This window comes from Triturus cristatus, chromosome 12, assembly GCF_964204655.1.
Source record: "Triturus cristatus chromosome 12, aTriCri1.1, whole genome shotgun sequence".
In the NCBI taxonomy this organism is placed as follows: Eukaryota; Metazoa; Chordata; class Amphibia; order Caudata; family Salamandridae; genus Triturus; species Triturus cristatus.
Genome location: NC_140595.1, coordinates 219,007,718 through 219,023,235, shown reverse-complemented (window position 1 = coordinate 219,023,235; position 15,518 = coordinate 219,007,718). Strand labels below are relative to the sequence as shown.

The 15,518-nt window shown below is 45.3% G+C and overlaps 16 non-coding genes across 16 annotated transcripts; all 16 read left to right on the top strand.

Moving 5' to 3' along the window:
• Positions 1-272: 272 nt before the first annotated feature.
• On the top strand, positions 273-387 carry LOC146775574 (U5 spliceosomal RNA). Its single transcript, XR_014973709.1, has one exon. It is a non-coding gene; the product is annotated as a U5 spliceosomal RNA (small nuclear RNA).
• An 852-nt stretch (positions 388-1,239) lies between these two features.
• LOC146775573 (U5 spliceosomal RNA) lies at positions 1,240-1,354 on the top strand. Its single transcript, XR_014973430.1, has one exon. It is a non-coding gene; the product is annotated as a U5 spliceosomal RNA (small nuclear RNA).
• Positions 1,355-2,206: 852 nt separating this feature from the next.
• On the top strand, positions 2,207-2,321 carry LOC146775572 (U5 spliceosomal RNA). Its single transcript, XR_014973429.1, has one exon. It is a non-coding gene; the product is annotated as a U5 spliceosomal RNA (small nuclear RNA).
• Positions 2,322-3,173: 852 nt separating this feature from the next.
• LOC146775571 (U5 spliceosomal RNA) lies at positions 3,174-3,288 on the top strand. The gene has a single exon (XR_014973428.1). It is a non-coding gene; the product is annotated as a U5 spliceosomal RNA (small nuclear RNA).
• An 852-nt stretch (positions 3,289-4,140) lies between these two features.
• On the top strand, positions 4,141-4,255 carry LOC146775570 (U5 spliceosomal RNA). The gene has a single exon (XR_014973708.1). It is a non-coding gene; the product is annotated as a U5 spliceosomal RNA (small nuclear RNA).
• Positions 4,256-5,107: 852 nt separating this feature from the next.
• Positions 5,108-5,222, top strand: LOC146775569 (U5 spliceosomal RNA). Its single transcript, XR_014973427.1, has one exon. It is a non-coding gene; the product is annotated as a U5 spliceosomal RNA (small nuclear RNA).
• An 852-nt stretch (positions 5,223-6,074) lies between these two features.
• LOC146775568 (U5 spliceosomal RNA) lies at positions 6,075-6,189 on the top strand. The gene has a single exon (XR_014973426.1). It is a non-coding gene; the product is annotated as a U5 spliceosomal RNA (small nuclear RNA).
• Positions 6,190-7,028: 839 nt separating this feature from the next.
• LOC146775567 (U5 spliceosomal RNA) lies at positions 7,029-7,143 on the top strand. Its single transcript, XR_014973424.1, has one exon. It is a non-coding gene; the product is annotated as a U5 spliceosomal RNA (small nuclear RNA).
• An 852-nt stretch (positions 7,144-7,995) lies between these two features.
• LOC146775566 (U5 spliceosomal RNA) lies at positions 7,996-8,110 on the top strand. Its single transcript, XR_014974108.1, has one exon. It is a non-coding gene; the product is annotated as a U5 spliceosomal RNA (small nuclear RNA).
• An 852-nt stretch (positions 8,111-8,962) lies between these two features.
• LOC146775565 (U5 spliceosomal RNA) lies at positions 8,963-9,077 on the top strand. The gene has a single exon (XR_014973423.1). It is a non-coding gene; the product is annotated as a U5 spliceosomal RNA (small nuclear RNA).
• An 839-nt stretch (positions 9,078-9,916) lies between these two features.
• On the top strand, positions 9,917-10,031 carry LOC146775564 (U5 spliceosomal RNA). Its single transcript, XR_014973422.1, has one exon. It is a non-coding gene; the product is annotated as a U5 spliceosomal RNA (small nuclear RNA).
• An 852-nt stretch (positions 10,032-10,883) lies between these two features.
• On the top strand, positions 10,884-10,998 carry LOC146775563 (U5 spliceosomal RNA). The gene has a single exon (XR_014973421.1). It is a non-coding gene; the product is annotated as a U5 spliceosomal RNA (small nuclear RNA).
• An 852-nt stretch (positions 10,999-11,850) lies between these two features.
• Positions 11,851-11,965, top strand: LOC146775562 (U5 spliceosomal RNA). Its single transcript, XR_014973707.1, has one exon. It is a non-coding gene; the product is annotated as a U5 spliceosomal RNA (small nuclear RNA).
• Positions 11,966-12,817: 852 nt separating this feature from the next.
• Positions 12,818-12,932, top strand: LOC146775561 (U5 spliceosomal RNA). The gene has a single exon (XR_014973420.1). It is a non-coding gene; the product is annotated as a U5 spliceosomal RNA (small nuclear RNA).
• Positions 12,933-13,784: 852 nt separating this feature from the next.
• LOC146775560 (U5 spliceosomal RNA) lies at positions 13,785-13,899 on the top strand. The gene has a single exon (XR_014973419.1). It is a non-coding gene; the product is annotated as a U5 spliceosomal RNA (small nuclear RNA).
• Positions 13,900-14,751: 852 nt separating this feature from the next.
• Positions 14,752-14,866, top strand: LOC146775559 (U5 spliceosomal RNA). Its single transcript, XR_014973418.1, has one exon. It is a non-coding gene; the product is annotated as a U5 spliceosomal RNA (small nuclear RNA).
• The last annotated feature ends 652 nt before the right edge of the window (positions 14,867-15,518 follow it).

The window sequence follows — 15,518 nt, the reverse complement described above, 5'->3', positions numbered from 1 at the left end:
TCACATTTCCTGTTCCCCTTCCCCAGCAGCCCCGACAACTCCTAATGAGCTGAGGTGAGTACAAAAGAAATTTGCATATTCCCAGACATACACATGTGAACAGTCCACCTTTTTGTACCTTGAGCAGAGACTTTGAAATGTTGGCCTGTTTTGCCCACCGGCCTGGTTCTCGCCCTCTTTCTTAGAGCCTGCAAATACCTTTCAGGTCCTCACCCTCGCAATGACAGGGTCTTTGATGTGCCGCCACTTACCCTAGAGAGCTATATTGTCACTTACTCTGGTTTCTCTTCAAAACGAAAAAATCTTTTGCCTTTTACTAAAGATTTCCGTGGAGAGGAACATTTAAGAGTTTATTCAATTTTTTTAAGCCTTGCCACAGGTGAGGCTGTTTGTCATTTGTTTAAAAGAAAAGCATTAGAAGTTGGGGAATATCCAGCAATTGTCTGCTGCTTTTTTGGGGGACATGAGTTTGGTGTTTTATTCCTGAGCGCTCTGCTTGCTCATTTGCATAAACAGAGTGCAGGAGAGGTGCCTCATGGGAAAGAGCTTGTGCAGTGCATGAGATTGCTTTTCTTGACTGACTTGAAACTTCACGATCGCAGGCAGTATATTTTCTTATCTCCCAAAGATCCTGCTGCCAGATCCCAGAGGTCACCCTCCTTTTTAAAGGTGGGACCAAGACTCATGCTGTGCTTTTCATAGGGCTTGCCCGTTATTTGTGCCCGTTAGAGGTGCCCTGAGAGGTCGCCAATCCTGAGTCAGCTTCCTCTCAGGTAGACTTGAAGGGGCACGTCAGACTTGTTTCACGTGTCTCCAGCCTAGACAGATATATCCTTCTATATTCAGGTTTAATGAAAGTACGTGTGAAAAAGGCACATACGGTGCATGGCTATGTGTAGAGCGTGTTGAAAGCGTAAAATGGCTAGGGGACAAAAGGCCTACAGTGCCACTTAACTAAAAGCCTGATTCACATTTGCTGTTCCCCTTCCCCAGCAGCCCCGACAACTCCTAATGAGCTGAGGTGAGTACAAAAGAAATTTGCATATTCCCAGACATACACATGTGAACAGTCCACCTTTTTGTACCTTGAGCAGAGACTTTGAAATGTTGGCCTGTTTTGCCCACCGGCCTGGTTCTCGCCCTCTTTCTTAGAGCCTGAAAATACCTTTCAGGTCCTCACCCTCGCAATGACAGGGTCTTTGATGTGCCGCCACTTACCCTAGAGAGCTATATTGTCACTTACTCTGGTTTCTCTTCAAAACGAAAAAATCTTTCGCCTTTTACTAAAGATTTCCGTGGAGAGGAACATTTAAGAGTTTATTCAATTTTTTTAAGCCTTGCCACAGGTGAGGCTGTTTATCATTTGTTTAAAAGAAAAGCATTAGAAGTTGGGGAATATCCAGCAATTGTCTGCTGCTTTTTTGGGGGACATGAGTTTGGTGTTTTATTCCTGAGCGCTCTGCTTGCTCATTTGCATAAACAGAGTGCAGGAGAGGTGCCTCATGGGAAAGAGCTTGTGCAGTGCATGAGATTGCTTTTCTTGACTGACTTGAAACTTCACGATCTCAGGCAGTATATTTTCTTATCTCCCAAAGATCCTGCTGCCAGATCCCAGAGGTCACCCTCCTTTTTAAAGGTGGGACCAAGACTCATGCTGTGCTTTTCATAGGGCTTGCCCGTTATTTGTGCCCGTTAGAGGTGCCCTGAGAGGTCGCCAATCCTGAGTCAGCTTCCTCTCAGGTAGACTTGAAGGGGCACGTCAGACTTGTTTCACGTGTCTCCAGCCTAGACAGATATATCCTTCTATATTCAGGTTTAATGAAAGTACGTGTGAAAAAGGCACATACGGTGCATGGCTATGTGTAGAGCGTGTTGAAAGCGTAAAATGGCTAGGGGACAAAAGGCCTACAGTGCCACTTAACTAAAAGCCTGATTCACATTTCCTGTTCCCCTTCCCCAGCAGCCCCGACAACTCCTAATGAGCTGAGGTGAGTACAAAAGAAATTTGCATATTCCCAGACATACACATGTGAACAGTCCACCTTTTTGTACCTTGAGCAGAGACTTTGAAATGTTGGCCTGTTTTGCCCACCGGCCTGGTTCTCGCCCTCTTTCTTAGAGCCTGAAAATACCTTTCAGGTCCTCACCCTCGCAATGACAGGGTCTTTGATGTGCCGCCACTTACCCTAGAGAGCTATATTGTCACTTACTCTGGTTTCTCTTCAAAACGAAAAAATCTTTCGCCTTTTACTAAAGATTTCCGTGGAGAGGAACATTTAAGAGTTTATTCAATTTTTTTAAGCCTTGCCACAGGTGAGGCTGTTTATCATTTGTTTAAAAGAAAAGCATTAGAAGTTGGGGAATATCCAGCAATTGTCTGCTGCTTTTTTGGGGGACATGAGTTTGGTGTTTTATTCCTGAGCTCTCTGCTTGCTCATTTGCATAAACAGAGTGCAGGAGAGGTGCCTCATGGGAAAGAGCTTGCGCAGTGCATGAGATTGCTTTTCTTGACAGACTTGAAACTTCACGATCGCAGGCAGTATATTTTCTTATCTCCCAAAGATCCTGCTGCCAGATCCCAGAGGTCACCCTCCTTTTTAAAGGTGGGACCAAGACTCATGCTGTGCTTTTCATAGGGCTTGCCCGTTATTTGTGCCCGTTAGAGGTGCCCTGAGAGGTCGCCAATCCTGAGTCAGCTTCCTCTCAGGTAGACTTGAAGGGGCACGTCAGACTTGTTTCACGTGTCTCCAGCCTAGACAGATATATCCTTCTATATTCAGGTTTAATGAAAGTACGTGTGAAAAAGGCACATACGGTGCATGGCTATGTGTAGAGCGTGTTGAAAGCGTAAAATGGCTAGGGGACAAAAGGCCTACAGTGCCACTTAACTAAAAGCCTGATTCACATTTCCTGTTCCCCTTCCCCAGCAGCCCCGACAACTCCTAATGAGCTGAGGTGAGTACAAAAGAAATTTGCATATTCCCAGACATACACATGTGAACAGTCCACCTTTTTGTACCTTGAGCAGAGACTTTGAAATGTTGGCCTGTTTTGCCCACCGGCCTGGTTCTCGCCCTCTTTCTTAGAGCCTGAAAATACCTTTCAGGTCCTCACCCTCGCAATGACAGGGTCTTTGATGTGCCGCCACTTACCCTAGAGAGCTATATTGTCACTTACTCTGGTTTCTCTTCAAAACGAAAAAATCTTTCGCCTTTTACTAAAGATTTCCGTGGAGAGGAACATTTAAGAGTTTATTCAATTTTTTTAAGCCTTGCCACAGGTGAGGCTGTTTATCATTTGTTTAAAAGAAAAGCATTAGAAGTTGGGGAATATCCAGCAATTGTCTGCTGCTTTTTTGGGGGACATAAGTTTGGTGTTTTATTCCTGAGCTCTCTGCTTGCTCATTTGCATAAACAGAGTGCAGGAGAGGTGCCTCATGGGAAAGAGCTTGTGCAGTGCATGAGATTGCTTTTCTTGACTGACTTGAAACTTCACGATCGCAGGCAGTATATTTTCTTATCTCCCAAAGATCCTGCTGCCAGATCCCAGAGGTCACCCTCCTTTTTAAAGGTGGGACCAAGACTCATGCTGTGCTTTTCATAGGGCTTGCCCGTTATTTGTGCCCGTTCGAGGTGCCCTGAGAGGTCGCCAATCCTGAGTCAGCTTCCTCTCAGGTAGACTTGAAGGGGCACGTCAGACTTGTTTCACGTGTCTCCAGCCTAGACAGATATATCCTTCTATATTCAGGTTTAATGAAAGTACGTGTGAAAAAGGCACATACGGTGCATGGCTATGTGTAGAGCGTGTTAAAAGCGTAAAATGGCTAGGGGACAAAAGGCCTACAGTGCCACTTAACTAAAAGCCTGATTCACATTTCCTGTTCCCCTTCCCCAGCAGCCCCGACAACTCCTAATGAGCTGAGGTGAGTACAAAAGAAATTTGCATATTCCCAGACATACACATGTGAACAGTCCACCTTTTTGTACCTTGAGCAGAGACTTTGAAATGTTGGCCTGTTTTGCCCACCGGCCTGGTTCTCGCCCTCTTTCTTAGAGCCTGCAAATACCTTTCAGGTCCTCACCCTCGCAATGACAGGGTCTTTGATGTGCCGCTACTTACCCTAGAGAGCTATATTGTCACTTACTCTGGTTTCTCTTCAAAACGAAAAAATCTTTTGCCTTTTACTAAAGATTTCCGTGGAGAGGAACATTTAAGAGTTTATTCAATTTTTTTAAGCCTTGCCACAGGTGAGGCTGTTTGTCATTTGTTTAAAAGAAAAGCATTAGAAGTTGGGGAATATCCAGCAATTGTCTGCTGCTTTTTTGGGGGACATGAGTTTGGTGTTTTATTCCTGAGCGCTCTGCTTGCTCATTTGCATAAACAGAGTGCAGGAGAGGTGCCTCATGGGAAAGAGCTTGTGCAGTGCATGAGATTGCTTTTCTTGACTGACTTGAAACTTCACGATCGCAGGCAGTATATTTTCTTATCTCCCAAAGATCCTGCTGCCAGATCCCAGAGGTCACCCTCCTTTTTAAAGGTGGGACCAAGACTCATGCTGTGCTTTTCATAGGGCTTGCCCGTTATTTGTGCCCGTTAGAGGTGCCCTGAGAGGTCGCCAATCCTGAGTCAGCTTCCTCTCAGGTAGACTTGAAGGGGCACGTCAGACTTGTTTCACGTGTCTCCAGCCTAGACAGATATATCCTTCTATATTCAGGTTTAATGAAAGTACGTGTGAAAAAGGCACATACGGTGCATGGCTATGTGTAGAGCGTGTTGAAAGCGTAAAATGGCTAGGGGACAAAAGGCCTACAGTGCCACTTAACTAAAAGCCTGATTCACATTTGCTGTTCCCCTTCCCCAGCAGCCCCGACAACTCCTAATGAGCTGAGGTGAGTACAAAAGAAATTTGCATATTCCCAGACATACACATGTGAACAGTCCACCTTTTTGTACCTTGAGCAGAGACTTTGAAATGTTGGCCTGTTTTGCCCACCGGCCTGGTTCTCGCCCTCTTTCTTAGAGCCTGAAAATACCTTTCAGGTCCTCACCCTCGCAATGACAGGGTCTTTGATGTGCCGCCACTTACCCTAGAGAGCTATATTGTCACTTACTCTGGTTTCTCTTCAAAACGAAAAAATCTTTCGCCTTTTACTAAAGATTTCCGTGGAGAGGAACATTTAAGAGTTTATTCAATTTTTTTAAGCCTTGCCACAGGTGAGGCTGTTTATCATTTGTTTAAAAGAAAAGCATTAGAAGTTGGGGAATATCCAGCAATTGTCTGCTGCTTTTTTGGGGGACATGAGTTTGGTGTTTTATTCCTGAGCGCTCTGCTTGCTCATTTGCATAAACAGAGTGCAGGAGAGGTGCCTCATGGGAAAGAGCTTGTGCAGTGCATGAGATTGCTTTTCTTGACTGACTTGAAACTTCACGATCTCAGGCAGTATATTTTCTTATCTCCCAAAGATCCTGCTGCCAGATCCCAGAGGTCACCCTCCTTTTTAAAGGTGGGACCAAGACTCATGCTGTGCTTTTCATAGGGCTTGCCCGTTATTTGTGCCCGTTAGAGGTGCCCTGAGAGGTCGCCAATCCTGAGTCAGCTTCCTCTCAGGTAGACTTGAAGGGGCACGTCAGACTTGTTTCACGTGTCTCCAGCCTAGACAGATATATCCTTCTATATTCAGGTTTAATGAAAGTACGTGTGAAAAAGGCACATACGGTGCATGGCTATGTGTAGAGCGTGTTGAAAGCGTAAAATGGCTAGGGGACAAAAGGCCTACAGTGCCACTTAACTAAAAGCCTGATTCACATTTCCTGTTCCCCTTCCCCAGCAGCCCCGACAACTCCTAATGAGCTGAGGTGAGTACAAAAGAAATTTGCATATTCCCAGACATACACATGTGAACAGTCCACCTTTTTGTACCTTGAGCAGAGACTTTGAAATGTTGGCCTGTTTTGCCCACCGGCCTGGTTCTCGCCCTCTTTCTTAGAGCCTGAAAATACCTTTCAGGTCCTCACCCTCGCAATGACATGGTCTTTGATGTGCCGCCACTTACCCTAGAGAGCTATATTGTCACTTACTCTGGTTTCTCTTCAAAACGAAAAAATCTTTCGCCTTTTACTAAAGATTTCCGTGGAGAGGAACATTTAAGAGTTTATTCAATTTTTTTAAGCCTTGCCACAGGTGAGGCTGTTTATCATTTGTTTAAAAGAAAAGCATTAGAAGTTGGGGAATATCCAGCAATTGTCTGCTGCTTTTTTGGGGGACATGAGTTTGGTGTTTTATTCCTGAGCTCTCTGCTTGCTCATTTGCATAAACAGAGTGCAGGAGAGGTGCCTCATGGGAAAGAGCTTGTGCAGTGCATGAGATTGCTTTTCTTGACTGACTTGAAACTTCACGATCGCAGGCAGTATATTTTCTTATCTCCCAAAGATCCTGCTGCCAGATCCCAGAGGTCACCCTCCTTTTTAAAGGTGGGACCAAGACTCATGCTGTGCTTTTCATAGGGCTTGCCCGTTCGAGGTGCCCTGAGAGGTCGCCAATCCTGAGTCAGCTTCCTCTCAGGTAGACTTGAAGGGGCACGTCAGACTTGTTTCACGTGTCTCCAGCCTAGACAGATATATCCTTCTATATTCAGGTTTAATGAAAGTACGTGTGAAAAAGGCACATACGGTGCATGGCTATGTGTAGAGCGTGTTGAAAGCGTAAAATGGCTAGGGGACAAAAGGCCTACAGTGCCACTTAACTAAAAGCCTGATTCACATTTCCTGTTCCCCTTCCCCAGCAGCCCCGACAACTCCTAATGAGCTGAGGTGAGTACAAAAGAAATTTGCATATTCCCAGACATACACATGTGAACAGTCCACCTTTTTGTACCTTGAGCAGAGACTTTGAAATGTTGGCCTGTTTTGCCCACCGGCCTGGTTCTCGCCCTCTTTCTTAGAGCCTGAAAATACCTTTCAGGTCCTCACCCTCGCAATGACAGGGTCTTTGATGTGCCGCCACTTACCCTAGAGAGCTATATTGTCACTTACTCTGGTTTCTCTTCAAAACGAAAAAATCTTTCGCCTTTTACTAAAGATTTCCGTGGAGAGGAACATTTAAGAGTTTATTCAATTTTTTTAAGCCTTGCCACAGGTGAGGCTGTTTATCATTTGTTTAAAAGAAAAGCATTAGAAGTTGGGGAATATCCAGCAATTGCCTGCTGCTTTTTTGGGGGACATGAGTTTGGTGTTTTATTCCTGAGCTCTCTGCTTGCTCATTTGCATAAACAGAGTGCAGGAGAGGTGCCTCATGGGAAAGAGCTTGTGCAGTGCATGAGATTGCTTTTCTTGACTGACTTGAAACTTCACGATCGCAGGCAGTATATTTTCTTATCTCCCAAAGATCCTGCTGCCAGATCCCAGAGGTCACCCTCCTTTTTAAAGGTGGGACCAAGACTCATGCTGTGCTTTTCATAGGGCTTGCCCGTTATTTGTGCCCGTTCGAGGTGCCCTGAGAGGTCCCCAATCCTGAGTCAGCTTCCTCTCAGGTAGACTTGAAGGGGCACGTCAGACTTGTTTCACGTGTCTCCAGCCTAGACAGATATATCCTTCTATATTCAGGTTTAATGAAAGTACGTGTGAAAAAGGCACATACGGTGCATGGCTATGTGTAGAGCGTGTTGAAAGCGTAAAATGGCTAGGGGACAAAAGGCCTACAGTGCCACTTAACTAAAAGCCTGATTCACATTTGCTGTTCCCCTTCCCCAGCAGCCCCGACAACTCCTAATGAGCTGAGGTGAGTACAAAAGAAATTTGCATATTCCCAGACATACACATGTGAACAGTCCACCTTTTTGTACCTTGAGCAGAGACTTTGAAATGTTGGCCTGTTTTGCCCACCGGCCTGGTTCTCGCCCTCTTTCTTAGAGCCTGAAAATACCTTTCAGGTCCTCACCCTCGCAATGACAGGGTCTTTGATGTGCCGCCACTTACCCTAGAGAGCTACATTGTCACTTACTCTGGCTTCTCTTCAAAACGAAAAAATCTTTCGCCTTTTACTAAAGATTTCCGTGGAGAGGAACATTTAAGAGTTTATTCAATTTTTTTAAGCCTTGCCACAGGTGAGGCTGTTTATCATTTGTTTAAAAGAAAAGCATTAGAAGTTGGGGAATATCCAGCAATTGTCTGCTGCTTTTTTGGGGGACATGAGTTTGGTGTTTTATTCCTGAGCTCTCTGCTTGCTCATTTGCATAAACAGAGTGCAGGAGAGGTGCCTCATGGGAAAGAGCTTGTGCAGTGCATGAGATTGCTTTTCTTGACTGACTTGAAACTTCACAATCGCAGGCAGTATATTTTCTTATCTCCCAAAGATCCTGCTGCCAGATCCCAGAGGTCACCCTCCTTTTTAAAGGTGGGACCAAGACTCATGCTGTGCTTTTCATAGGGCTTGCCCGTTATTTGTGCCCGTTCGAGGTGCCCTGAGAGGTCGCCAATCCTGAGTCAGCTTCCTCTCAGGTAGACTTGAAGGGGCACGTCAGACTTGTTTCACGTGTCTCCAGCCTAGACAGATATATCCTTCTATATTCAGGTTTAATGAAAGTACGTGTGAAAAAGGCACATACGGTGCATGGCTATGTGTAGAGCGTGTTGAAAGCGTAAAATGGCTAGGGGACAAAAGGCCTACAGTGCCACTTAACTAAAAGCCTGATTCACATTTCCTGTTCCCCTTCCCCAGCAGCCCCGACAACTCCTAATGAGCTGAGGTGAGTACAAAAGAAATTTGCATATTCCCAGACATACACATGTGAACAGTCCACCTTTTTGTACCTTGAGCAGAGACTTTGAAATGTTGGCCTGTTTTGCCCACCGGCCTGGTTCTCGCCCTCTTTCTTAGAGCCTGAAAATACCTTTCAGGTCCTCACCCTCGCAATGACAGGGTCTTTGATGTGCCGCCACTTACCCTAGAGAGCTATATTGTCACTTACTCTGGTTTCTCTTCAAAACGAAAAAATCTTTCGCCTTTTACTAAAGATTTCCGTGGAGAGGAACATTTAAGAGTTTATTCAATTTTTTTAAGCCTTGCCACAGGTGAGGCTGTTTATCATTTGTTTAAAAGAAAAGCATTAGAAGTTGGGGAATATCCAGCAATTGTCTGCTGCTTTTTTGGGGGACATGAGTTTGGTGTTTTATTCCTGAGCTCTCTGCTTGCTCATTTGCATAAACAGAGTGCAGGAGAGGTGCCTCATGGGAAAGAGCTTGTGCAGTGCATGAGATTGCTTTTCTTGACTGACTTGAAACTTCACGATCGCAGGCAGTATATTTTCTTATCTCCCAAAGATCCTGCTGCCAGATCCCAGAGGTCACCCTCCTTTTTAAAGGTGGGACCAAGACTCATGCTGTGCTTTTCATAGGGCTTGCCCGTTCGAGGTGCCCTGAGAGGTCGCCAATCCTGAGTCAGCTTCCTCTCAGGTAGACTTGAAGGGGCACGTCAGACTTGTTTCACGTGTCTCCAGCCTAGACAGATATATCCTTCTATATTCAGGTTTAATGAAAGTACGTGTGAAAAAGGCACATACGGTGCATGGCTATGTGTAGAGCGTGTTGAAAGCGTAAAATGGCTAGGGGACAAAAGGCCTACAGTGCCACTTAACTAAAAGCCTGATTCACATTTCCTGTTCCCCTTCCCCAGCAGCCCCGACAACTCCTAATGAGCTGAGGTGAGTACAAAAGAAATTTGCATATTCCCAGACATACACATGTGAACAGTCCACCTTTTTGTACCTTGAGCAGAGACTTTGAAATGTTGGCCTGTTTTGCCCACCGGCCTGGTTCTCGCCCTCTTTCTTAGAGCCTGAAAATACCTTTCAGGTCCTCACCCTCGCAATGACAGGGTCTTTGATGTGCCGCCACTTACCCTAGAGAGCTATATTGTCACTTACTCTGGTTTCTCTTCAAAACGAAAAAATCTTTCGCCTTTTACTAAAGATTTCCGTGGAGAGGAACATTTAAGAGTTTATTCAATTTTTTTAAGCCTTGCCACAGGTGAGGCTGTTTATCATTTGTTTAAAAGAAAAGCATTAGAAGTTGGGGAATATCCAGCAATTGTCTGCTGCTTTTTTGGGGGACATGAGTTTGGTGTTTTATTCCTGAGCTCTCTGCTTGCTCATTTGCATAAACAGAGTGCAGGAGAGGTGCCTCATGGGAAAGAGCTTGCGCAGTGCATGAGATTGCTTTTCTTGACAGACTTGAAACTTCACGATCGCAGGCAGTATATTTTCTTATCTCCCAAAGATCCTGCTGCCAGATCCCAGAGGTCACCCTCCTTTTTAAAGGTGGGACCAAGACTCATGCTGTGCTTTTCATAGGGCTTGCCCGTTATTTGTGCCCGTTAGAGGTGCCCTGAGAGGTCGCCAATCCTGAGTCAGCTTCCTCTCAGGTAGACTTGAAGGGGCACGTCAGACTTGTTTCACGTGTCTCCAGCCTAGACAGATATATCCTTCTATATTCAGGTTTAATGAAAGTACGTGTGAAAAAGGCACATACGGTGCATGGCTATGTGTAGAGCGTGTTGAAAGCGTAAAATGGCTAGGGGACAAAAGGCCTACAGTGCCACTTAACTAAAAGCCTGATTCACATTTCCTGTTCCCCTTCCCCAGCAGCCCCGACAACTCCTAATGAGCTGAGGTGAGTACAAAAGAAATTTGCATATTCCCAGACATACACATGTGAACAGTCCACCTTTTTGTACCTTGAGCAGAGACTTTGAAATGTTGGCCTGTTTTGCCCACCGGCCTGGTTCTCGCCCTCTTTCTTAGAGCCTGAAAATACCTTTCAGGTCCTCACCCTCGCAATGACAGGGTCTTTGATGTGCCGCCACTTACCCTAGAGAGCTATATTGTCACTTACTCTGGTTTCTCTTCAAAACGAAAAAATCTTTCGCCTTTTACTAAAGATTTCCGTGGAGAGGAACATTTAAGAGTTTATTCAATTTTTTTAAGCCTTGCCACAGGTGAGGCTGTTTATCATTTGTTTAAAAGAAAAGCATTAGAAGTTGGGGAATATCCAGCAATTGTCTGCTGCTTTTTTGGGGGACATAAGTTTGGTGTTTTATTCCTGAGCTCTCTGCTTGCTCATTTGCATAAACAGAGTGCAGGAGAGGTGCCTCATGGGAAAGAGCTTGTGCAGTGCATGAGATTGCTTTTCTTGACTGACTTGAAACTTCACGATCGCAGGCAGTATATTTTCTTATCTCCCAAAGATCCTGCTGCCAGATCCCAGAGGTCACCCTCCTTTTTAAAGGTGGGACCAAGACTCATGCTGTGCTTTTCATAGGGCTTGCCCGTTATTTGTGCCCGTTCGAGGTGCCCTGAGAGGTCGCCAATCCTGAGTCAGCTTCCTCTCAGGTAGACTTGAAGGGGCACGTCAGACTTGTTTCACGTGTCTCCAGCCTAGACAGATATATCCTTCTATATTCAGGTTTAATGAAAGTACGTGTGAAAAAGGCACATACGGTGCATGGCTATGTGTAGAGCGTGTTAAAAGCGTAAAATGGCTAGGGGACAAAAGGCCTACAGTGCCACTTAACTAAAAGCCTGATTCACATTTCCTGTTCCCCTTCCCCAGCAGCCCCGACAACTCCTAATGAGCTGAGGTGAGTACAAAAGAAATTTGCATATTCCCAGACATACACATGTGAACAGTCCACCTTTTTGTACCTTGAGCAGAGACTTTGAAATGTTGGCCTGTTTTGCCCACCGGCCTGGTTCTCGCCCTCTTTCTTAGAGCCTGCAAATACCTTTCAGGTCCTCACCCTCGCAATGACAGGGTCTTTGATGTGCCGCCACTTACCCTAGAGAGCTATATTGTCACTTACTCTGGTTTCTCTTCAAAACGAAAAAATCTTTTGCCTTTTACTAAAGATTTCCGTGGAGAGGAACATTTAAGAGTTTATTCAATTTTTTTAAGCCTTGCCACAGGTGAGGCTGTTTGTCATTTGTTTAAAAGAAAAGCATTAGAAGTTGGGGAATATCCAGCAATTGTCTGCTGCTTTTTTGGGGGACATGAGTTTGGTGTTTTATTCCTGAGCGCTCTGCTTGCTCATTTGCATAAACAGAGTGCAGGAGAGGTGCCTCATGGGAAAGAGCTTGTGCAGTGCATGAGATTGCTTTTCTTGACTGACTTGAAACTTCACGATCGCAGGCAGTATATTTTCTTATCTCCCAAAGATCCTGCTGCCAGATCCCAGAGGTCACCCTCCTTTTTAAAGGTGGGACCAAGACTCATGCTGTGCTTTTCATAGGGCTTGCCCGTTATTTGTGCCCGTTAGAGGTGCCCTGAGAGGTCGCCAATCCTGAGTCAGCTTCCTCTCAGGTAGACTTGAAGGGGCACGTCAGACTTGTTTCACGTGTCTCCAGCCTAGACAGATATATCCTTCTATATTCAGGTTTAATGAAAGTACGTGTGAAAAAGGCACATACGGTGCATGGCTATGTGTAGAGCGTGTTGAAAGCGTAAAATGGCTAGGGGACAAAAGGCCTACAGTGCCACTTAACTAAAAGCCTGATTCACATTTGCTGTTCCCCTTCCCCAGCAGCCCCGACAACTCCTAATGAGCTGAGGTGAGTACAAAAGAAATTTGCATATTCCCAGACATACACATGTGAACAGTCCACCTTTTTGTACCTTGAGCAGAGACTTTGAAATGTTGGCCTGTTTTGCCCACCGGCCTGGTTCTCGCCCTCTTTCTTAGAGCCTGAAAATACCTTTCAGGTCCTCACCCTCGCAATGACAGGGTCTTTGATGTGCCGCCACTTACCCTAGAGAGCTATATTGTCACTTACTCTGGTTTCTCTTCAAAACGAAAAAATCTTTCGCCTTTTACTAAAGATTTCCGTGGAGAGGAACATTTAAGAGTTTATTCAATTTTTTTAAGCCTTGCCACAGGTGAGGCTGTTTATCATTTGTTTAAAAGAAAAGCATTAGAAGTTGGGGAATATCCAGCAATTGTCTGCTGCTTTTTTGGGGGACATGAGTTTGGTGTTTTATTCCTGAGCGCTCTGCTTGCTCATTTGCATAAACAGAGTGCAGGAGAGGTGCCTCATGGGAAAGAGCTTGTGCAGTGCATGAGATTGCTTTTCTTGACTGACTTGAAACTTCACGATCTCAGGCAGTATATTTTCTTATCTCCCAAAGATCCTGCTGCCAGATCCCAGAGGTCACCCTCCTTTTTAAAGGTGGGACCAAGACTCATGCTGTGCTTTTCATAGGGCTTGCCCGTTATTTGTGCCCGTTAGAGGTGCCCTGAGAGGTCGCCAATCCTGAGTCAGCTTCCTCTCAGGTAGACTTGAAGGGGCACGTCAGACTTGTTTCACGTGTCTCCAGCCTAGACAGATATATCCTTCTATATTCAGGTTTAATGAAAGTACGTGTGAAAAAGGCACATACGGTGCATGGCTATGTGTAGAGCGTGTTGAAAGCGTAAAATGGCTAGGGGACAAAAGGCCTACAGTGCCACTTAACTAAAAGCCTGATTCACATTTCCTGTTCCCCTTCCCCAGCAGCCCCGACAACTCCTAATGAGCTGAGGTGAGTACAAAAGAAATTTGCATATTCCCAGACATACACATGTGAACAGTCCACCTTTTTGTACCTTGAGCAGAGACTTTGAAATGTTGGCCTGTTTTGCCCACCGGCCTGGTTCTCGCCCTCTTTCTTAGAGCCTGAAAATACCTTTCAGGTCCTCACCCTCGCAATGACAGGGTCTTTGATGTGCCGCCACTTACCCTAGAGAGCTATATTGTCACTTACTCTGGTTTCTCTTCAAAACGAAAAAATCTTTCGCCTTTTACTAAAGATTTCCGTGGAGAGGAACATTTAAGAGTTTATTCAATTTTTTTAAGCCTTGCCACAGGTGAGGCTGTTTATCATTTGTTTAAAAGAAAAGCATTAGAAGTTGGGGAATATCCAGCAATTGTCTGCTGCTTTTTTGGGGGACATGAGTTTGGTGTTTTATTCCTGAGCTCTCTGCTTGCTCATTTGCATAAACAGAGTGCAGGAGAGGTGCCTCATGGGAAAGAGCTTGCGCAGTGCATGAGATTGCTTTTCTTGACAGACTTGAAACTTCACGATCGCAGGCAGTATATTTTCTTATCTCCCAAAGATCCTGCTGCCAGATCCCAGAGGTCACCCTCCTTTTTAAAGGTGGGACCAAGACTCATGCTGTGCTTTTCATAGGGCTTGCCCGTTATTTGTGCCCGTTAGAGGTGCCCTGAGAGGTCGCCAATCCTGAGTCAGCTTCCTCTCAGGTAGACTTGAAGGGGCACGTCAGACTTGTTTCACGTGTCTCCAGCCTAGACAGATATATCCTTCTATATTCAGGTTTAATGAAAGTACGTGTGAAAAAGGCACATACGGTGCATGGCTATGTGTAGAGCGTGTTGAAAGCGTAAAATGGCTAGGGGACAAAAGGCCTACAGTGCCACTTAACTAAAAGCCTGATTCACATTTCCTGTTCCCCTTCCCCAGCAGCCCCGACAACTCCTAATGAGCTGAGGTGAGTACAAAAGAAATTTGCATATTCCCAGACATACACATGTGAACAGTCCACCTTTTTGTACCTTGAGCAGAGACTTTGAAATGTTGGCCTGTTTTGCCCACCGGCCTGGTTCTCGCCCTCTTTCTTAGAGCCTGAAAATACCTTTCAGGTCCTCACCCTCGCAATGACAGGGTCTTTGATGTGCCGCCACTTACCCTAGAGAGCTATATTGTCACTTACTCTGGTTTCTCTTCAAAACGAAAAAATCTTTCGCCTTTTACTAAAGATTTCCGTGGAGAGGAACATTTAAGAGTTTATTCAATTTTTTTAAGCCTTGCCACAGGTGAGGCTGTTTATCATTTGTTTAAAAGAAAAGCATTAGAAGTTGGGGAATATCCAGCAATTGTCTGCTGCTTTTTTGGGGGACATAAGTTTGGTGTTTTATTCCTGAGCTCTCTGCTTGCTCATTTGCATAAACAGAGTGCAGGAGAGGTGCCTCATGGGAAAGAGCTTGTGCAGTGCATGAGATTGCTTTTCTTGACTGACTTGAAACTTCACGATCGCAGGCAGTATATTTTCTTATCTCCCAAAGATCCTGCTGCCAGATCCCAGAGGTCACCCTCCTTTTTAAAGGTGGGACCAAGACTCATGCTGTGCTTTTCATAGGGCTTGCCCGTTATTTGTGCCCGTTCGAGGTGCCCTGAGAGGTCGCCAATCCTGAGTCAGCTTCCTCTCAGGTAGACTTGAAGGGGCACGTCAGACTTGTTTCACGTGTCTCCAGCCTAGACAGATATATCCTTCTATATTCAGGTTTAATGAAAGTACGTGTGAAAAAGGCACATACGGTGCATGGCTATGTGTAGAGCGTGTTAAAAGCGTAAAATGGCTAGGGGACAAAAGGCCTACAGTGCCACTTAACTAAAAGCCTGATTCACATTTCCTGTTCCCCTTCCCCAGCAGCCCCGACAACTCCTAATGAGCTGAGGTGAGTACAAAAGAAATT